The sequence below is a fragment of the Rhinopithecus bieti genome, unplaced genomic scaffold (assembly GCF_001698545.2).
Source record: "Rhinopithecus bieti isolate Rb0 unplaced genomic scaffold, ASM169854v2 scaffold_19966, whole genome shotgun sequence".
In the NCBI taxonomy this organism is placed as follows: Eukaryota; Metazoa; Chordata; class Mammalia; order Primates; family Cercopithecidae; genus Rhinopithecus; species Rhinopithecus bieti.
The window spans coordinates 1,806,713-1,828,594 of NW_016809923.1; the positions used below are offsets into that span (position 1 = coordinate 1,806,713).

At 36.0% G+C, this 21,882-nt stretch overlaps 1 protein-coding gene and 1 long non-coding RNA gene across 3 annotated transcripts in view; one reads left to right on the forward strand and one right to left on the reverse strand.

The window, feature by feature from the left end:
- The window catches only part of LOC108541425 (uncharacterized), a 46,007-nt gene extending 41,667 nt beyond the window's left edge, over positions 1-4,340 (reverse strand). Inside the window, exon 1 of the long non-coding RNA XR_001888960.1 lies at positions 3,957-4,340. This is a non-coding gene — a long non-coding RNA (uncharacterized LOC108541425). The remainder of the gene's footprint in view (positions 1-3,956) is intronic.
- The window catches only part of KCNH7 (potassium voltage-gated channel subfamily H member 7), a 485,293-nt gene that overhangs the window by 267,060 nt on the left and 196,351 nt on the right, over positions 1-21,882 (forward strand). The window lies entirely within an intron of this gene.

The window sequence follows — 21,882 nt, forward strand, 5'->3', positions numbered from 1 at the left end:
TGGTCAAGTTAGGTGTGATTCATCAAGATGTCCATCACTTTCATCTCATTCCTTTGTTAGAGCTAAAATGTGAATCTCAATGACCCTTTCTGTTTTTGTCTCCAATTGCAGTTTTTAAAATACTTGCTCTAGCTCTTTCCTATTTGCAGTGATTGCACTCGCTCGAGCTTCAGGAGGTACGGCTCTCCTCCCACTCAGATGCACTCGGATAAATGCCTAGTACAAGGTGTCTTCTTTCCTGCCCTGCTGTGGTTGGGAACGTTCTAAAACTCTGATTTAGGTGGGACAAAACTATCTTCAGGTGTATTTCTACATAAAAGGCTCTACAAACCAATTATTTTCCAGCTTCCACGTTCTAAAATTGTATATATCCTTTCCCTCTCCTGCCCCCAACTTGCACGCAGAGTTACTCACTTAGAGCTCAACTAGCATTTTGTCCCTTAACAAATGTTTTCTGGATTGAATTAAAATAATCTAGTTTTCCACATACCATGCATGGTTTTCTTTTTTGTGGATTTTATTTTCGTCCGTTCATTCCTCAACGTGTCAGTTCTTACTTTAATATACTGAAGTGAACAAGAACATAACTGTTTAAGGGAACATATGTACCCATGGATATTCCACACCTCAATAATACCGTTAGTAGCAGTCATAGTACTTTCAAAATCATCATTACTTGTCACCTTTTGTATTAGAAGCCACCCAAGTATAAAATCTGAAAATTTGGTGTCTTCTTATGTTAAATGCATGGTTTTATTTTGAAACTCATTTTACCAGTGGACTCCTTCCTCAGATAGAATCCTATGTGGGATTCCAATCCCTGATACATGAAATGCACGATGAAGCTGCTCTTCTGGGGAAGTGGGGGAGCCACTCTTTCAACCCCTTCTGTGCATCCTATGATTATGCTTGAGATATTTATCCATGTGAGACTTTGTGCTCTACAAAATGCACTTGAAAACCTCAGTGTTAAAAAATTATTCAATTTCTGTTTCTTTAAAACATCAGGTTTGGGAATTTTCTATTTGTTCTACTTTTATGACTATAATTCACTAATCCTGATTATGAGACACACGCACACACACACACACCTCATTCCTAGGATCATGACAATGCATCTAAGCTAACAAGAAGAGCGTTCCTTTCTCTGCCTCTTGTTAAACATTGAAGAGATTGCCTTCTACAGAAGTGGAGTTTTGTTCATTAAGTAGTGAGGCCAGCTTTCTGGACCTTTCTCACTGCTCTCGTGATTCATTCAGTTTATGATCTCCACTGGGAGTCGTTCAGTCTACAAAGCCCCAGAGTGCCATGGCCGTATTGCCACTCTGCATTCGGAATTCCAGTTGCATTTCTTCTACATCAGCCTTGTGAGGTAAAAGTGGGCATGAAATCTTTAGCACAGATTCAAAAGTGAACAATTTAGATCACATTTTGGGAGCCAACTTAACTACCCAGATTATCTACTTATGAAAATGTGGTTGCCGTGAGGCAGGGTGTCAGGGCTCCTGGTTAGCCAGGCTGTGCTCCTTGAGGATAGGAACCCAGTCCTAGGATCGCACCCACCTTTGGAGGGAGAGGAAAGAGGGTAGGTGGGTTAATGACAATATCATTATTGGATTTTGTTAAAGAACACAAAATTACAACTAGATAGGAGGAACACGTTCTAATGTTCTATACCACTGCACGATAACTATAGTTAATAATGATGTATTATATAGTTTCAAATAGCTAGAAAGAGGATATCAAATGTTCCCAACATGAAGAAATGGTAAATGTTGAGATGACAGATAATTACTCTGATCTGATTACTATACATTATATTTATCAAAACATCACTATGTACCCCATAAATATATACAATTATCTGTCGTTAAAAATAAAATTTTAAACTATACAAAATAACTTTAAAATGAATCTAGAATACATCAAATAAAGATTGGATTAAGAGAGACAAATTTGATTTCAACAAGAGTTTCATAAATTGATTACACACATCTCCACCTGACAAACATCCAACTTTTGTTTTTGAGGGGGTATAAGGAAAAGACCATGGGAGCATAGTAAAATATCAATCAGTTAATAGTAAAATATTAATAAACATTTACATCTGCTTTACATTATATCTAATAATGAAGCTACTAGAATCTGTATCAAACAGAACTTATTACATGAAGATAGTATAAAAATTGAATTTTTTTTTCAGAAAAACAACCAAAGAAATATTTGTGCTGTTTCTTAATCTTTTCCCTAACTTTTCTTCCAATATCTTTATGTGGTTAACACTCAGAGATGTGAAGGTCATTGTCCTTGCCTCTTTTCTTGTGGTAGTTTGTGGCAGTGCTTTAGTTGTCTACATTCCGTGGTCTTTCAACAGCTAGTTCAGTGCAGGAGCGACAGGAGGAAGGAGGCATGGGATTGCCAGTGCCACCAGTATTCCTATTCAATAGCATGACTGGCTTTCATTTCTTGGCAGCAATTAGAGATATAAGGCTGTTTCCTGGGAAATGCCCTGTTTGGTATAAGCAGTAGAACTTGTAGGTATGTCGGCTGTTATCCTGTATTCTTATATATACTGACTCATTATGTGTTCTTAGGGTGTGAGAAAACAGAGAGCTAAATGAATTTGGCTTCTTATGGATACAAAGGCAAAGCAAATGAAAGTTGACATACATTGTGGTAAGAAGTAAATGTTTGACTATTCCATAGATAGAACCATTCACTACAAGGCAAAAAGGGAGATGCTTTTTTTATTGCTTTTTACCATGGCACATGCTAGTGTCTTTTCTGGAAAAAAAATGGGAAAAGGAAACTACGTAAACCAAAATAGACTCATAAAACACAGAGAGGGTTGGGATGACACAATATGTGTTTATGTGTGTGTGTGTGTGTGTGCATGTAACTAAATATAAAAGTGTTTTTTTCTGCTGCTTCTGCTATCTTATATATTTTTTAAAATTCTAAATACTATAAGGACAAAGGCTTCGCAATAAAATTGATACTAACAGCAATCTCAGCAAATTCTGCAATGTGAACTCTGTATTAGTTCTTCCACAGCAAGCTGTGAGAGCTCTAGGAAGTTACTGTGAGTTGATGTCATAGAGACTAGAGGAAGAAAATCTGTATTCTAAAGGAAACCTCACTGCACTGTATTCTAAAAGCTTTGTTTGTGTCCAACATTCCCATGACAATTTCCCAGAAAAATAATATCTGAACCTTAAAATATCTACCCAAATAAAAGATGTACTCAATGTGTTTGATGAAGTCTACACAAGTTTTCCTAATGGGACTGGCAGGTCATTCATAAATATGAAGTAAATGGCATAACAAACAAGCAGAAAATTAAATTCATAAATTACAAGCAAAAACATTACAGCTATACCATGACAGAATTCATGTACATGAATTCATTTAATACTGAGTTTTGCTTACAAGTAACATTTAATCAGTGGAATTAGTGATGGAAGAAGAAGCAGCTATTTCTTCTGTAGGAAAAAATATATGTTTGCAGTGTATAAATCAGGGCTTAAATTGGACATGGAGTCTTGACTAAATTTTGGTCATGACGATGATAGAAGTATGCAAAAATGGTATAGTATGGCTAACTTTACATGTAAAGTTGACATAAATATTTCTTATTTTCATTTTTAAATTTTAATGGGTTTTATGGCATGGTGAAAATTATACTAAGAAATTCATACATTTTGCACTATTTCTAATTTTATAATAAACTTACAACTTTTAATTTGTGTTGATTCTAAATTCAACATTGTATTTCTAGGAGACAAAAGGCAAAAAAAAAAAGGAAAGAAACGATTATTATATCAGTTATTTACTGCATCAGTTAATCAAGCATTTCAAACTTTCTCAAATTTAGTGGCTTAAAACAAAAAACATTTATTTGCTCATGATTCTGCAATTTGGGCTCTGATCAGCTGCGTAACTCTGGCTGGACTCACCTGGCATCACTCCCAGGGTTGCAGTCATCAGATTTTGACTGGAGATGGGCTGTCTAAGATGGCTCCACTAACAGATTTGAGGGCTCAGCTGGGATGGCTGGGATGGCCAGGGAGCCTGGGTCTTTCTTCCCACGTGGTCCATTGTCCCAAGGTTTTTCAGAATCTGGTGCTCTCAGAGTTCCAAAGGACAAAATAGAAGCTATAAGGAAGGCCTTTTGGGTCTTTTCGCAAAAGTTGCACAGCGTCAATTCCTGCACATTCTATTAGTCAGTGTCACTTCCTGCACAGTCAAAGCAAGATGCAAGATCAGCCCAGATTCGAGGAGAGTGGGATTAGAAAGAGACTCCAGCCCTCGATGGGTAAAGCAGTGATGTCACATTGTAAAGGGGCCTATAATGTACATATAAAGATGGAAGAATTTATGGCCACATTTAATAATCCGTCACAATCAGCAAACTAAGAGGATATTACTTTGATGAAGTAATAGTAATCTAATCATAAATATATAGGAAGAAAATCAGAAAATTTAACTTTTTTAAAAGGAAAGCTTTTATTATGTGAAAAGCCATTTTAGGGTTTGATAAACTTTTTAAGGTATTGTGAGATTCTGGACAAATCATTCTGTGGCTTTATGAGTTCACACATTTGTGGCATTTCTGGCATAATATATATGCATTTATTCATTTTAAATAAAGTAGATAAGACTTTCAACATGGTCAAGCTCCAACACAATTCTTTTTTTTTTTTTTTTTTTTTTTGAGAGCGGAGTCTCGTCTCATTGTGCGCCCAGGCTGGAGTGCAGTGGCCGGATGCTCAGGGTCACTGCAAGCTCCCGCCCCCCAGGTTCACGCCATTGCTCGCTGGCCTCAGGGCCTCCCGAGTAGGGCTGGACTAGCAGGTGGGCCCGCCACCTCGCAGGCAGTTTTTGTATTTTGTTTATAGAAGTCTTCACCGTGTTAGGGCGCAGGATGGTCTCGAATCTCCTGACCCTGCCCGTGATCCGCCTGTCTGGGCCTCCCAAAGTGCTGGGATTACAGGCTTGAGCCACCGCACCTGGCCTCCAACACAATTCTTATTTGCCTTAATATTAATCTAATAGTGCTCCTGAAAATTCTTACTCTAAACTTGGGTCAATGAAATATGACACAGAAAATTGGGCATTATTTAATTTTTTATTCAAGTCTGTCTTTTTAAAAATTAATGATTTATACCTCTGTGTCTATTTATGCTAAATAGAAACTATCATTTGGTTATATAAGATATTTTAGAAATGCTTTAACAATCATCAGAAGATTAATTTAAATTTCATTTCCTTTCAAAATCTCTGTATTATTAGAATAAAAATCTATACATGATTAGATGTATCCCAGTTTAGAACAAGTAGGTCTTTAGATATACTACATTTTTAAAACTTGTACATGTTCCATTTTGTTATATTTTGTTGAACAGACACAAGTATTCAACTGGTGCTTTCTGGAAATAAATTTGCTAATTGTGGGCCGGAAGAAGTGAGACTGGAAGAGACGGAAAGATGAATAAACAGATCCTGACAGAAAGAGTTAACAACTACAGCAGAAAGATCTAAGCACACAAAAAATGCAAAGATGTTAGGAAAACAGAAATCAAGAAACATATGGGCTTCAGAGTAGTCCTATTTATGTTTCTAAATTAGCCACTTTTAAATCCCCTGGTTGAGGAGAACAAGGAGAGAGGACAACGAGAGAGCCCACACCCAGCAGTTCCATCCACATCATCTGGGAACTCGGAACCCAGGCCAGCTGCAGGAGCCTATTCTCTGCTCTTGCCCAGAAGTGAGGTGTTGATTAGTATTCAGCTGCACTCTGACAGCACATCTTTTACAAAGCATTTTATAAACACCCATATTCTCAGTAAGTCCTACAAAACTTGATAAGACAGGTAGAGCTCTTGCTTTACAGATAGATAGATAGATAGATAGATAGATAGATAGATAGATAGATAGCTGGGGATTTAATCAGGGAAAGTGACTTGCCCAGAGCTTAAAAAAAATTAAAATGAGACAGAATTAGGACAAAACTTAGGCCTCATGCTCATCCCATGACTTCTTTCTTTCTACATGGAGTATAAGTTAGAAGCATAAATTAGTGGGAAAAAGCATAATCTTGCAACAGCAGTGCCTCTGAGCTCTAATGCTGTGTAACCTTGACCCTTGACATCTAGATTCCCCAGTTATAATAGGTTCCCAGTGAGGTGATGTATGTAAAGACCAAAGGGTGAGTTCTACCTGGCATAGCTTCTCAAATACTTCCATCCCAACCTTTCCATAGCTTTAGGATTTACATCTCACCATCCATGTTCCCTATTTTGTAACAAGATTCTTTTGATATTTCAAGAGCTAAACCACTTTAGGTGGTACCTGGGGTCAACTTTCCTGGCTCCCAAGTTTGAGATATTATCCCAACTTGAGATATTGGTACATTTCTCAGACTAAGATCTGAGGTTCTTGAAAGTTCAAGGACATATTCTTAGGGATTAGATAATGCTCTATAATAATTATTTAACCATATTGAAACTGCTAATAAAAATAAAATGGAAATGGACATAAGATATAGATGATGTTTCCCTCCCATGAGAATTTCAGAAGTTTAGATATGTGAAAGGATGTAAAACAAAATGTAAATTACATCATCACACAGCATATGGTATTAGAGGCCAATGCACCTGTAGCCACAGTTCTAAATGCAGTAAGTAGTTTCAAAATGCAGTAAGCATGTATCTAAGTAAGAGCAATTCCACATGCAGTAAGTAACTATAAATGCAAAGCGTGACCTGTATGGACATAAAATTATTTACAGCTTTTATTTATATATTTTACTGTGAACGTTTATACATTCATATGTTTTGATGCATAGATATCAATGTGCTTGATTATTGGGTACTGCCCTTCCTAAAATGTGAAAGCCTTTGAAGTCTGAAATAGATCTTGCCCCAGTGTTTTTAGAAGATATGTATAGACCCATATAGGTGTGATTACTACAAAATAATCTGCATTAGTGGCCAGTGCCCTGTTTGCTCTTTTAAGGACAGCTTTATGAAGACATTAGTGCCCTATTCTTATTGCTGGTGTTTTTTCCAGCCAGGCAACACCAATCATAATATTAAATATAGTTATTCATTTTCATTGTGTTGTTTTTGTTGCATTAAATTTGTAACTGCATTTGGATTATAAATCTATTAGAAACTGTGCACATTTGAAATTAATTCTGAATTTTGTCTTTTCACATATTTTACATACTTTTATAGTAAAATTATTATAGGTCAGCACTGGAAGAATTTGGAGTTTTCTCTCTGCTTGTTTAAAATAGATGTATTAGTCGTAGTTAAGAAACTTTCTTTACCATTATACTTAATAACTAAAACAAGAATAACAAGGTGATAGTTTAGTGAATTTCAACCTGTTTAAGCTTTGTTATATTGACAAAACAACCCTGGAGAAAATGTAGTTAAATAGTAAAAGATGACTGTGATATCCTGTTATGTATCAGGAAGAACAATTTTTACTACTTGTACATGCTCTGAAAGTATGTCTAAATTTTCCTCTTTATGGAAAGCATGATGAAAATCTCAGTCCCCTTACTATTGGAAATCTGTAACTTCTCTTTGCTACTAACCATCTGCTCACCTACCTGAAGTATCTGTAGATTCTGGTAAATAAAAATTTCCCTAAATATATCATAACTAATTATAGTTTACACCTATCAGTCAAGCAGCCTTGTTTAAATAGTTGGAGTTTTTTAAAGCTTCAAAAATACAACCAGGATGCAATTTTGAAATTTAGCATTTACCACAGAAGTTGCCTCCATTGTCTATGCTAAAAGTAGATTTAAAATGTCTCACTCTCACTAAGCAACTAAAATATAACGTTTAAAATGCTACTAAGCGTGGGAAGATTTATGAGCAAGCAATTATATCAAACTCTCATTTGTTTCTGATTTTACTTTCTAGATACAGGTGTCCTCTAATATCCAAAGCAATGATCGTAGAAAAATCAGGTTCAATCTCCTTATCTGGGTAGGAAAGTGAGATTGGAGAGGTTTCCTAGGTTGTGGAAGATCACACAACGAATTAGCGTCAGAGTCAGTTCTCTTCCTCACCAGTCCAATTGTTTGAACAGTTTTGTTATCATTTGAAATGCTGTGTTGTAGATCTAAGGAGGATGTGACCTTATCTGCCCCAAAGTTTGCAAATCAATCGTCTCCCAGTGCCAAGGCAATAGGGCAAGCCCAGGGACAAACAGCATGACTCAGTCAGGCCCCCTTCAGCAGGTCTGGCTTCAAAGCTGAGTCATGAAAAATTAGATTGCAGAGTCAAAGTGCTGTATGTTCCTGGCCTTGTCCTACAACTAAAAGGGCAGAAAGTCTTAACCAAGTCATGAAATAGGAGTGTTTCTTTAAGGAAAGTTTCTGCCAGTTCTAAAGTGGTTATTTTGTGTTTTATCGCTGCCACTCCTTACTCCTAAAGGGTTAAATGCTAGAATATCACTTCGTATAAAAGAGTATGAGATAATGCCTCCTGGGTTTATTTATATCTTAATGAAGGACTCCAGAAAACCCTCTTCAATCCTAAGAAAGAATGGCAGGTTGTGGTTAATGTTTTTGGGCAGCAAATCTCAGCTTAACATCACCCAAAACCAAACTAGGTGGGCAGCTAAGTACAAATGGAATCTTACATCCTATTCCAGCAGGGATAATCTTGACCTTTTTGAATCACCTCTCTCTAAATCTCAAACTTCACAGTGAAGTATTGTTCAGCCATGCTTATCCAACCCTGTCCAAATTGCCCTTCAGTTTATCCAGGCTGTTTTGCTTTGCAAGCTGGCTTGTACTTGGAGATCTCCCGAGTTCTTACTGCAGACACTGAGCTTATCATCTTCAAATGAAAAGTCTGAGGGGGAGTGCAACTCAGCAGTTTATCCTTTTACCATGAGTATCTCATCACTACTTTTTCTTTCTTTGGGTAGGTGGGTCCCTTTGTAGCAACAAGGTTTCAGGCATCTTTCTGGATTATTGCAGTTTTCTTAACTGTACATCAAACCAAGTTTCAATAAACTATGATATATGACACTGTCATTTTACTCCTGGCATTTGATACCACATTTTTCCCAATAAGTGCAAATACTACCCAATGAAATAGATATTAATTTTCAATCAGTCTAGTGCTCTAACAGCATACCATTATATAAAATAAGTTTGCATCTTGAGTAAGAAAATCTGCATTTAAATACACTTTTTTAAAAAAAATCTTAAAAGAGTTGCAGTTAAACAAGGTAATTTTCCATGCTTAGAAAGGACAATCAGGGGATATAACCTCCAATGCCTCTTCTTATAATAAGGTAATAAGCTCTCACCTCCAAAGGAATGTGCCCCAAATACCTTGGTAATTGGTATAATAAAACAATGACTCTATTCTTGCTCAGCTGTTATAGTAGTGATTGTTGTATTGTTCAGCCATTCATATATTTCATGCAGTTCTGAAAATAGCTATCCATTGTTATTTGATTTATTAAATTCTGTTCCATCACTTATGGATACAAAAGTGCAATTATTAGCAAAGTAAGTTGTGCAGTATGCAATGCTTGGATTGGAATTTAAAAAAAAAGAACACACAGTTTTTAAAGTTTGGGTCTATCTGCCTATTGGTTTCAGTCTGTCACAAATATAGAAAGCAACCACTATTATTTGAAATTAACATGGAAATTCTTCTACTTGGAAATCAAGGAGATATCCAGGGATCTATCAAATTTCAGTTGCCTGAAGCCTGCCACCATTACCCACTATGGCCATTTCCATTCTTCAAAACTTGGGAAAATCGTGTTGCTGTATATCCTCTCTCTGAGTTTTAATTATAGGAAAGCAATGCCAATAAATACTTCATTGACCATCCTTGTGTGCAGCTAATATATTTTTAAAACTCTACCACATTTCAAAATGTTTTGTTCGTTTTGCTCCTTTCTGTGTGTCACCCAGACCTCTTGACATCCTGGGACCATTTCTATCTAGGAATTATGAAGGCTTCTCTCTACACGTTCCTCAGTTCCCACAGGGATGCTCTCCTTGAGTCTGTGCCCTCTATTTCCTACCCCAAACCAAGCACTCTTCTCAACCTGCCTGACTCTGCCCTGCTAAAAGAGGTTCTCCAATGACATCTGTTAGGGTGGGATTGTTGGATCTGTTCTCCTATCCAATCCTCTTTCTCTTAACCCAAATAATTCACTGCTCATCCAGGACACATGATATTCAGAGGGAACCTGCTTTCTACAACAACACATGAAAATCTTGTCATTTTAAAATGTTGAATTGAGTTGCATTAAACAAAACTGAAGTGAATTAAATTGACTTGAATGCCATGGAATGGACTAGGTATTATAAGATTGAGTGGAACAGGGTAATTTTGTGCTGGGTCCGTCCTCTTTGAAGCCTCCCCTGTTTTTATTCTTAAAGTGAGCCCAATGTTAACTTTTTAGGGTGATAATTTCTTTCATGTTTTGGCTTTTATTTACACCCTTTTATTTACAAAATGAATCATACAATATATCTTCCTGAAGGATATGTACTGGGTCTGATTCATTTCTTGTTACTTTGTAGGTACTCAGAAAAATCTTTTTTCCTTTGGTCTGGGAATCAAATTACCCACCATTTCTAAGTGATGGACATATGCTGTGAACCATAAATAATGTAAACACGTTAGCACTGCCAGAGGACAAGGGTTCAGTTAGAAAGACCTTCCAGACTGTGAGCTATGATGCCTTTAGTACGAGCTCAAAAAGGTCACAGAGTTGCATTCTCTGCATATTTTCAAGAGAATAACCTGGAGTACATGTGACCTGATCTATAGTCAAGCCCATTTTGAATGAAGGTAGACAACTACTAGAGGAACTAGCAACAGCTATTTAGGAGGGTGTCACCATTATTTTTTCCAATCCAAGAAAACAAGTTATACTTTTCCATTAAAGGTCATTTTAAAATAACTACCAGAGTATTTCAGAAATGAGAAATCATTGTTTCTAGGTAACTCTTTCTCCCCACAGTTCCCATTGTCAGCTTTCTGAAAAACAAAACAAAAACAAAACAAACAAAAAACATGTTTTCTATCTTTGATTACTCTGTCTACTCTGTGCCTGTCTTGGCTAGGGTTCATCATTAAATCAACTACTTCTGTTGCCATTATAAGAAATGTAGACTTTCGGGAAGGCTTGTTACATTTTAGAAGTACCTACCCTGTTCAATAAATGGTACTTTCATCTGTCCCCTTTTGCTGCAGGGGCAGTTTATCTGCCAATATCCCTGGAGTTGTTCCCTAACTGTTTCACTGCACCAAGGATGAGAGGCCCTACAGGTTTTTTGTCCTGAAACCCGTATGTCAAACACTCGGTAGGTTAACAAGTCTCCAACCTACTCACTGAAACTGAGGAAAACGGAAGTTTCATATTGACATAGCTGAGGATCAAGGACATTATTACCTCCTTGGAAAAGTGATTACAGTGGCTCTTTCCATAAATTTCCATCAGCCAAGATGTGCTGCATCTCCCTCTACAGGAACCAAAGTTGAATAAGCCTGCATTTTACTGATGCTCCTTTTCTATTTCCCAGGAGAGACTAAAAAGTGGCTCAGCCTACAAGGGAGCCAAGGGACCACTTTAGCGTGACCCTGATTCTTGAGGCGAGACGAACTTCATATGCAGATGCAGTGAAGTCTCCCTTCCTGCCCCATTCTCTGCTCAGTCGGTACAAGTAAGAAATGCCTTGGCTTGCTGCTCAAATTATGTATATGACTCAAGGATCCAGAGACCCCATAAGCCTCATAAATGAGCTCAGAAAAAAAAAAAAAAAAAAAAAAAAAAAAAAAAAAAAAACTGACATATTTTTCTTCATGCTAAGCCTGAATTTCACTAACAAATAGAATTATTTTATTATTCAATCAGTCCAAGTGTAGGTGTCTCAGTAGATAGGTAGACATAACATACAGTTGATTTCCTTGCCATGGAGTGAAAAAAAAAAAAAAACCATAAATCTGAATGACAACTAATTTTTGTTTTCAGTAGAGCTGAAAATAATAGTAATAATGGTAACAATGATTATAATTTGGTAGGATTTTCCTCATAAAATGTTCATTCTCCCAGTGATAGCAAAGGATGCTTACAAGGGAAATAGGTCCCACTTCTACACTCAGGAATTACTTTTCTCCTTTGCATTTATAAGTGGATATACCTCAAACTTCAGTTCCTATGCCACGAATGAGCATGATCTCTCCAGGTGCCACCTTCAGTCAGCCCAAGGCAAAACACTAAAGTGGACAAAATACTCCAGTTTTCTGTTTTTCTTTTTCACGGTCATCTAAGCTTCAGCCCTGGATTCCTAACGTTCTGGTTTCATGCTCTACCCTCATCTGCCCTGCTTGAGCCCTGAACTGACCTTCATAGAACAGTGAGCCCAAAGCTGGGGGTCAGAAGCCTTGGCCGTGTCACTAGCTGGTTTGTCATGCATTAGATGTGTCACTGGCTTCTCTCTGTGAAGTAGAAATAATATCTACTTTACCAGCATGATAAGGACTGACATTATATATGTGGAAACATGTTTGAAAGTCGTAAAGCACAAAATAAACATAAATATTGAAACACCCTGAAATAACTTATGCTAAATGCCTGACTCAATAGATATGAATTTGCTAAAAAATTATTTTTAATAAATGTTACTTTCATATCCCCCTTTTTGGTGTTGTCTCAGCTAGTGTTGAAGGACCCACTCTCTCTCTCTTACAATAGAAACGATTTCTGTGTAAAATGCCCCAAATCACTAAGGGCACATTTGACTCATGTATGCATTGTAGCCTAGGGGCTGCTCTCAATAGTCCTTAGAATCCAATACTAGTGGAAGAATCATGGATTTTGGAAATAGGCATACTTGGAATTATATCTCAGCTCAGCCACTTAGAAGTTCTATGACCTTGGGCAGGTAACTTAATCTCCCTAGGCTCTCTTTCTTCAACTGTAAAATGGAAATAGCAATGCCTATGTGGCAGGAGCCTGACACTAGTAAATACAAATATATAAAATAGTTTTCACTCATTTAATTTGGAACTTGTGGAAAATTCTAGCAAACAATAGTCTTGTAAATAAAACTGCTTAGTGTGGAGTAAGCAAGTTCACTCTACGGAGAAAAAAATAAATGAAGTGATTTTATGTTGACATAGTCTTTTGAAGTTTGTGACATAGTCTTTTGAAGTTTTTGAAGTACTTTTCCTTGATTCTTCCTCATCTAGGTTGGTATGACTCTGTGAGGAAAGGAACAGGTTTTATTCTCTCAATTATGCAGAAGTAACTGAAATTAGGTTACGTGCCTTGGCTAAAGTTGCAGAAGAAAATCACAGGAATGGGGAAGCTGAGTCTGGTGCTAAGAGCCTCAAATTAAATAATTTTGATCCAAGATCCTCCATTATTTTCTCAATTGAAGACCAGTTCCTGTAAAGAGTTTCCAAATCTCTTCAGGTTCCTCAATAGATGATTTCCCTGCTTTCTTCCCCTACCTATGAATAGATAGATAGATGATAGATAGATAGATAGATAGATAGATAGATAGATAGATAGATAGATAATGCTTTGATATGGACTTAAATGAGGGAGAGTAAGGAGAGAAATTTCAGGGAAAGCTGGGTGTGTTGATTCATGCCTGTAATCCCAGCACTTTGGGAGGCCAATGAAGGAGGATTACTTGAGGCCAGGAGTTCAAGAACAGCCTGAACAACAGAGCAAGACCCGATCTCTACAAAATAAAATAATTTAAAAATATCTGGGCATGGTAGTGTGCACCTATAGTCCCAGTTACTCAGAAGATTGAGGCAAGAGGATCACTTGAGCCCAAGAGTTTAAGGCTGCAGTGAGCTATGATCACTCCACTGCACTCCAGCCTGGGCAACAGAGCAAGACCTGGTCTCCAATAAATAAATAAATAAATAAATAAATAAATAAATAAATAAAAATTGCAGGAAGAGTTTATAATAAAGTACCCTAGTTGAAAGAGTTTCTATTCTTCATAGTTCTACCAGATCTAATTAAAAACTTACCTTTCCTTTCTTTCTGTCACCTCTTTTCTCTTCACTTCTTTCTTTCATTACAAGACTCTTAGTCATCATTAGAGTCTTTGCTAGATCTAAAAGTATACGTTTTACCACTTTTTTTCTTTGTACCCTTTTGTAAACAGGCAAAAATGAAAACCCGGGAACTCAAAACACTAGAAACATTTTGCGGTTGAGGTGGACTCTTTTGAGGGGAAAAGTGTGAGGCATATTGAGGAAAATAGATTTAAGTGAGAGAAAAGTTTAAGATTAGGTAAGAAGGAAGGAGTGGCTAATTTCATTAGCTGTCTCAAGTTTTCTGCCTTAAAAGAAAACATTCCATTAAGGAATAGGTCCCATTGCAAGTATTTCTCCGACTTTTTAAATCTTGGCATAGTAGAATTGGGAGACGTTTCATCTCCTTCCTTCTCACTATCCCCAAAACTCTGATGAGTTTTATAGATGAGAAAATGAAAGCTAGAAAGGTGATATGACAGGCAAAGTTGCAAAGAAGTTGAGGGAGCTGCAATTATTCTTGTCTTTTGCAACATGAATTTCTAATTCTTAGCCTCAAATAGTGTCAAAGAAAAAAGTTGAACAAACCAAATATTAGTAAAATCACAGTTAGAAAATTTCATGAGAGGATTTGAATTCTTCACATCAATTAAAAATAAATATGAGTTACTTGGTATGCAGCCATGATCTTGCTTTATGCAAAGATTAGATGTTGCTATTAAAAAAAAATGCTCTTTTGCCAAATTCAGACCTCTTTCAAAACTCATAGGTTCACTTTTAAATCAAACCCAAATTATGTGGTTCTCAAAGTTGTACATGGAAAAACCCCATTTTCCTCAAGTGAGTCAGCTGTCTGAAAGATTATTCATAATGTTTCCAGGACTGAAATAATAAATTGTTTGGTTTAATTTTACAACTACATGGCAAACTGAGAAATTAAATTGCAAAATGTCTCTGTGAGCTAATTTTAAATTTTTAAAACTAACCTACAACTGACATAAACATAATCCCCTTAGTTCCAAGGCAATATATAGTTTTTCTGGTTAATTCACAAATAGATGCTCTTGTTTTAAAAAGGCAATGCAGTTACATGCAGAAGAACTGAGCAGATAATATGGCCAGAACCTGAAATTGTATGTGTTCCCTGGGAAAGTCAGTCTTTAGGGTTATCAAATGCAGCTGTTGGTGCTGGTAGAAATATAACATAGTAGGATATAACGTTCAGGAAACTTGTGGGTAAACAAGAGCCAGCTAGCCAGGACAGCATTTGGAATTAGGAGATCCAATAGAAGTTAACGGGGTGACTCGACTGGCAGCAATGCAGTGTCAGGAATTCCAGGCAGGCAGGTGGGAAGGGAGCCCCAGGCAAATCTGTGTACAAGTAACAGAGTCCCAGACATTAGAAAGAGGCAGACTGAAGTCCCCTGTGGAAGAATGTTCTAGAGGAACAAGTTCCAAGGCTGGGATTCAGACAAGAAAGCAAGAGTAGGGTAAATGTGGGAAGAGAACCACGATTGAGGAATAAGGCAGAAGGCCAATTATTCTACTTGATCTACAAGGTCAGGGTCAAACTAGCGGCAGATGTGATTTGATCCTGTGTCCCCAAATAGAAGGCTTTACACGCTCTAAACCCTCCCATGCATGGTCAAATTCCCAGTTCTAGATCCCGGCTCAGCCTGCCTGCCAAGTGACTTAGCTAGAGAAGAGGGGGTTGGGGCTGTGCAGAGGCAAGACCTGGTAAGAATTCTATATTTTTTCCACAATTACTCAAACATTGAAGGAATAAAAGCCTCACATGCCCAATATTCCACTAGCATTTGGTACCATATGCCAAGGATAGCTCATACAATATTTAGTATTCTCATCTACCTTAACATTTAGCATTCCAGCTGAAATACATGTAAGAAGCAACAATAGTCAATGTTTTACTTTTGTTACACAACCTGATAATACTGTATAGAGGAAAGAATGTGCAACTGAATCTCCAAAGGCAACCTTTGTGCGATGGGCCTGCTGGGACTGACTGTAGCTTCTCTGCCACTACCTAGCTTTGCTCTTGTCACGTGTAGTCTGGCAGGATGAGCTCACAGGCTCCTTTCAGCTCCAGCTTTCTACACTTCTGTTCCAAAACTCCAAGGGATGAACACTACTAAAGAACCCAACGATTGTTCTTCTAGAAAGTGCCAGTGGCATTCATAACATTGAATATTTAAATGAAAACCCAAAAACTCTTTTGGCTCTAAGGGGCTTCAGAAAGTAATTACAGTCTATTAAGTAAATAAGCTTACGTTTCAAGTGCACTTATGCAACTGTATTAAGAGACCATAATAAAGAAACTATTACAGTTCTATTGAGCCAGCTTTCTAACAGGTATATAATTGAGTTTTTGTTCTTCTATTCTTTTTTTACAAAGAAGAGGAAATTAATACTTTAAAAAATGCTAGAGTTAAAAAGAGACTATTAAAGCCCTAAAATAATGAGTTGAGACAGGCTCGTCTGTCAACTTGAAGAATGGCTAATGAAAAGTCAGAATGTACAGCCCAAACTCTCCAAGCAGTCACATTTGCATTGTATTAAACATTTATGTTTATTAATCTTCAGTGTACAGTATGTACTTTGCAACGTCCAGTGAAAAATATAAACATCCATGCCTTAGAGATGCAAACTACACCTATGATGTATAAATTTGTTCAATGGATGTTCAGTGAATTATATGATTTTACATAATTAAATACTAATATTTAACACAAATTTCAAACTCTAAAAAATTACCTACTTAAGAGTAAAAGATTTGATAATAATTTGGATAAATTAAGAATTATGATTCAAAATTTGTTTGTTCTGTTCTTTTATAATATATTCATGATTTTATAGCAACCTGTCCTCACAAGCATTTTTTTCCTGGTAACTATATGCCACAATGTCCTTACATAGGTATTAAACTGTGATCCAACTATCTCTGCATTTTCCTTAAAAAGTTGAAAATTAGAAGCTCCCTGCCAGTTGAATGTATAATAATATTTTGTAAAGCAGTCAAGTATACCATATTGAACATAACAACATATTGGATAAATTTTCCAAAGCAGTACCTAGAATAATTTTGTTATTCTTAATTTAGATGTATACAACATAAACACATACCAAAAAAGGTGGCCAAAATACTTTTGTCTACCTGGTGGACTAAAGAAAATAATAATGTTCTCTACAGGTATATTAAAATAATACATGTATTATCATGAATCTTTTAAACATGTAATTAATAAACTCTCTGTAAATTTCCAAGCAATGTAATTACATAGCTTGCTATTTTCTAAGGTATTTCCATGTAAATCTTTATGCCTGATCTTCATTTATTTTAATTATGCTATTAGTATTGCTTTTATTACATCAAACTTTTATTCATTTTGTATATCTTTCATCAGCAAATGTTTAATAGTTTCTCTTCTTCAGCCCTTGAGTGGTTAGACACTGTCATATTAAAGAAGAATGAACTACTATTCTTACCCTTCGGGTTCTCGCACCCAGTCATGGCTTGATTTTGTAATTCCTCCATCTCTTATCATAATTTCCCTTTTGACTTTTCTACACATAGTCCTATTTAACTTTCTAAGTTAATTTGCATAAAGATTTTCCCTCACATTTCAGAACATTTCTTGAGGAAATTAGTTTCAGGGTATATTGAGATCAAATATAAAAATTATTAGGCTGTATTTGTAATTTCATGACCATTTTCTACAGAACGCAAAGTCATAGCATCTTTTAAAATTATTTATGTCATACATTTATGTTATACATGCACTATCTGGGAAAAAATATAAAGTTACTATATAAAGCTTAAAAGTTTGCATTCTTTTTGCTAGACCTCTAGTTAGACTTCTTTCTTTTGTATATTTCTTATATATCTTTTATATTTCCTCTTTATTTCCACTCTAACAGCTCTAACTTCATCCTTTGACTCATAAGTACCATTGACTGCTGGTCATGCAATTCAACAATACATATTTAACAAAGAAAAAATGTATATTAAAATGTCACTCAATTTTACCTCATTTTAATATTTGTATATTTAATCAACTGGAAATAAAAATTACACAAATTACAGTCACACATTGCTTAATGATGAGGATATTTTCTGAGAAATGTGTCATTAGGTGATTTCATCCAAATGCAAATATTACAGAGTGTACTTGCACAAATCTAGAAAGTACAGCCTACTACACACCTAAGCTATATGGTATAGCTCCTACATTACAAACCTGTACAACATGTTACTCTACTGATGTGGTTTGACTTTGTGTCCTTACCCAAATCTCATCTTGAATTGTAATCCCATAATTGCTAGGTGTCATGGGAGGGACCCAGGGGGAGCTCATTGAATCATGGGGGTGGTTCTCCCCATGCTGTTCTCGTGGTAGTGAGTGAATCTCATGGGGTCTGATGGCTTCATGAGAGTCTGGCATTTTCCCTGCTTGCATTCATTCCCTCTTCTGCTGCCATGTGAATAAGGACATGTTTGCTCCCCTTTCCACCATGATTGTAAGTTTCCTGAGGCCATGCTGAACTGTGAGTCAATTAAAACTTTTTTCTTTATAAATTACCCAGGCTCAGGTATGTCTTTATTAGCAACATGAGAATGGACTAATACATCTTCCAAATACTGTAGGTAATTGTAAAACAATGGTAAGTATTTGTGTATCTAAACATAGAAAAGGTGCAGTAAAAATATGGTATTATAATCTTATGGGACCACCATCCTATATATAGTCTTTCATTGATGGAAACATCGTTATGTGGTGTATGACTGTATTTAACACCTTTAAGTTCTTAACATAAATGACTCATTGTTTCGTACATGCATTTGTATTATCCAAATTATTCTTGTTATTTGAAAATTATTTATTGAGCACTTACTGTGTGCCAGTGAATAAAACAGGGAAAAAATACTCTTATAAAGCCTGCAGTCTGGAAAAGAAAGATAAACAATACAAATAAATATACAAAACTTATAAGGTATATGCTTTTATGTCATTTCCTGCCATAATCACTTGGATGTTCTGCTGAAGCCATACTTGCTTTTTCACTGTAGGGGGAAAAATACAAATTGAAAACCACTTGCCACCCATGAAGCACACTTCCTAGGAAGGGTACAGACAATCAACATGTATGATAGTGGTGACATCCACTATTCTCACTTTTACAGCCCCCAATTTCATATGAACGCTTACCTTGTTAGCCTCACCAAATGGCTTTTGGACTGTTATTTTCTGAAAGGAAGGCAGGAAGAAAAGAGAGTAAAAAAGAGGGATCTCCTTTGTTCCTAATGCTTTGTAAATTTCAATTTTTTATTAGAAGGTCATTTGGAAGATAGAATATAAAGAGTTATGTTGGAATATCGTATCTATTAAAGTGATCATTTTATAATTATCATCTTCTTTCTGCTAAGGAATGACCATATTCACATTTATTCCAATATTGTCTTTGGAGAAAACTCAACAGTATATTTGATATCATCTTACTTTTTCAGTTATTTTATTTTCTTGTATGTGTTAAGTTCCTGCCATACACAGGTATACTAATGGGCCTGCCTGTCTTCAGTGAAAAATTGCACTGTTGTCATGTATTAATAGACTTTATCCCTTGAATACATGAATCCTTCCATCCCACCCAGCTGATCAAATCCTACTATTTTTTTTAAGACTAGGCTCAACTGACACTCACCCATTCAGGTGGAATGGTTTCACTTTTCCTTTGGATACTCCTGTGTTCAGTATATAATTTTATCATAGCTGCTGATACAAAAATCGATATTTAGCTATTTACAAATCTTGATCTCTACCTGACCATCACCTTTGCTAATCAGAATGGAAGCCCTACAGTGGCAACTACTCTGTCTTGTCTTTGTAGCTTCAAGCAAAAACTACCTGGTCTTTACTAGGTACTTAATAAATGTTGTCCTTATTAGGTACTTAATAAGGGTTTTCTGATTAAATGAATAATGAATCAATGAATAAACGTTGTCTACATGAGATGATTAATTGACTATCTTTTGTTTTTCCCTCTTGCACTTAATAATCATATTTTTAAGACAACTCATTTGATTTAAGCAGGTAGTTTGTGATTGCAGGATAGACCACATGGAACTGAGTCTGTGAGCTAAGTCTCATTCTAACGTTGTTATAAATAAATGAGGTGTACATGGTTACAAAGCATTTATTGAACACCTGCAAGTCCCAAAATATTATGCTATCCCCGAATAATATTGGATTGAAAAGCAACCATGCTTTACACAAAAACAGATTTTATAAAAGACATTAAGCCCAGGTAAGTATCCTGGCTATGAGGCTGGTAAACTCCATGAATTATGATGGAAAGGGGAAGTACAGAAGAATAAACAACAGACTCTTTTTTTAGGGGGGAGGAGGAAAGGGTTGGTGTTGGTAGATTCCCCAAAAGGCAGTGGCCTCTTTGGTGAATATCTTTTGAAAGCTTTCAGTCCCCCACTATGAGCATTAATGTGGCAGGTCATGGTTCCCAGATAGATGAAAGGAACCTGTAAAATATCTTAAAACATAAAATAATATGCTCATATTTATTAAGTATTTAGTATACAAAGTACCTTATAGCTATTATATTACTTATCTTCACAAAAAAAACCCCTTTGTCATCACTGTGTTTTATGGATGAAAAAACAAAGGGTCAGTAATTTGTCCAAGGTCACATACTTCAAAATAAAGTTAATATTTGAATGCAAGTCAAGTTGTTAGTACATTCCTAGCCACTAGTCTGCTCTCAAACTTAAAATATATCAGGAAAATTTTTCAGATGGTGAAACTTTATAAGTAAATTTTATAAAGCAATAAACCTTGTAAATAAAGCTTCACATCCTTTATAATAATATTGGGAGACCAAGAGCTGACATCAGACTCACAATGTCCTTGTACGTATTTAATGATGGAAACAAGTCTCCATTTTATAGCATCAGGAGAACTAAGCACCATTCAACAAGTGACTATTTAATGGGACGGGTTGAGCTCTTTCATACAGAAACATAATGCTGACTTTTTCTTTCCACCTTATTTTACCATTCAGTAAAAACTGTCATCCTTTGGTACTACTTATCTAGATATTTTTGTATGCTCCTAATTTTCCCAATATTTATGCATAAAATGTATGTTCCAGTAAGAGTATATATTAAATAATTAGAATTTATTTACATAGATTGTGTTATCTAACTTATGTAAATGGAGGTTTTCCTAGGACTAGTTAAGTTTCTCAAGCAAAATAATGTATTTGCATTGTTGCTAAACAAGTGATGATCAGGAAATAAGTATTTTATGTTAATCAAGTCTAAATGTTGTATAAAAAATACCTATCTGGGGAAGAAAAAGGCATACCATGGTAACTGAAGAAGGTAGGAAATAGTTACTCCTTCCTAGGGACAATATTCAGACTCAGTAGCAGGCATTTTGCCAGCCCAGCAGATGGACATATTGAAGCCCCTACTTGTTCGTATGAAATATTAATAGTGAGGGCATGATTCCAACCTGAAACCACAAAAACAAATTACTTTGGATGTTAAGGAGATATACCATTACTAATCCATCTCGGAGCTGAATTAGCCTTTAAATATAAAAATGGCTCCCTATAACAGTCTAGCCCAACATTAGAGTTATTTTTAACCGAGTGGGGTTTTGGAGAGACTATAAAAAAATGATGATTTTCCAAGTTCATGAAATGTGAAAGAAGCAGTTTGATGCAGAAGAAGATATAGTGACATGAACATGCTAAAAGTGAACAGAATGGGGATCTAACCTTTAATGAA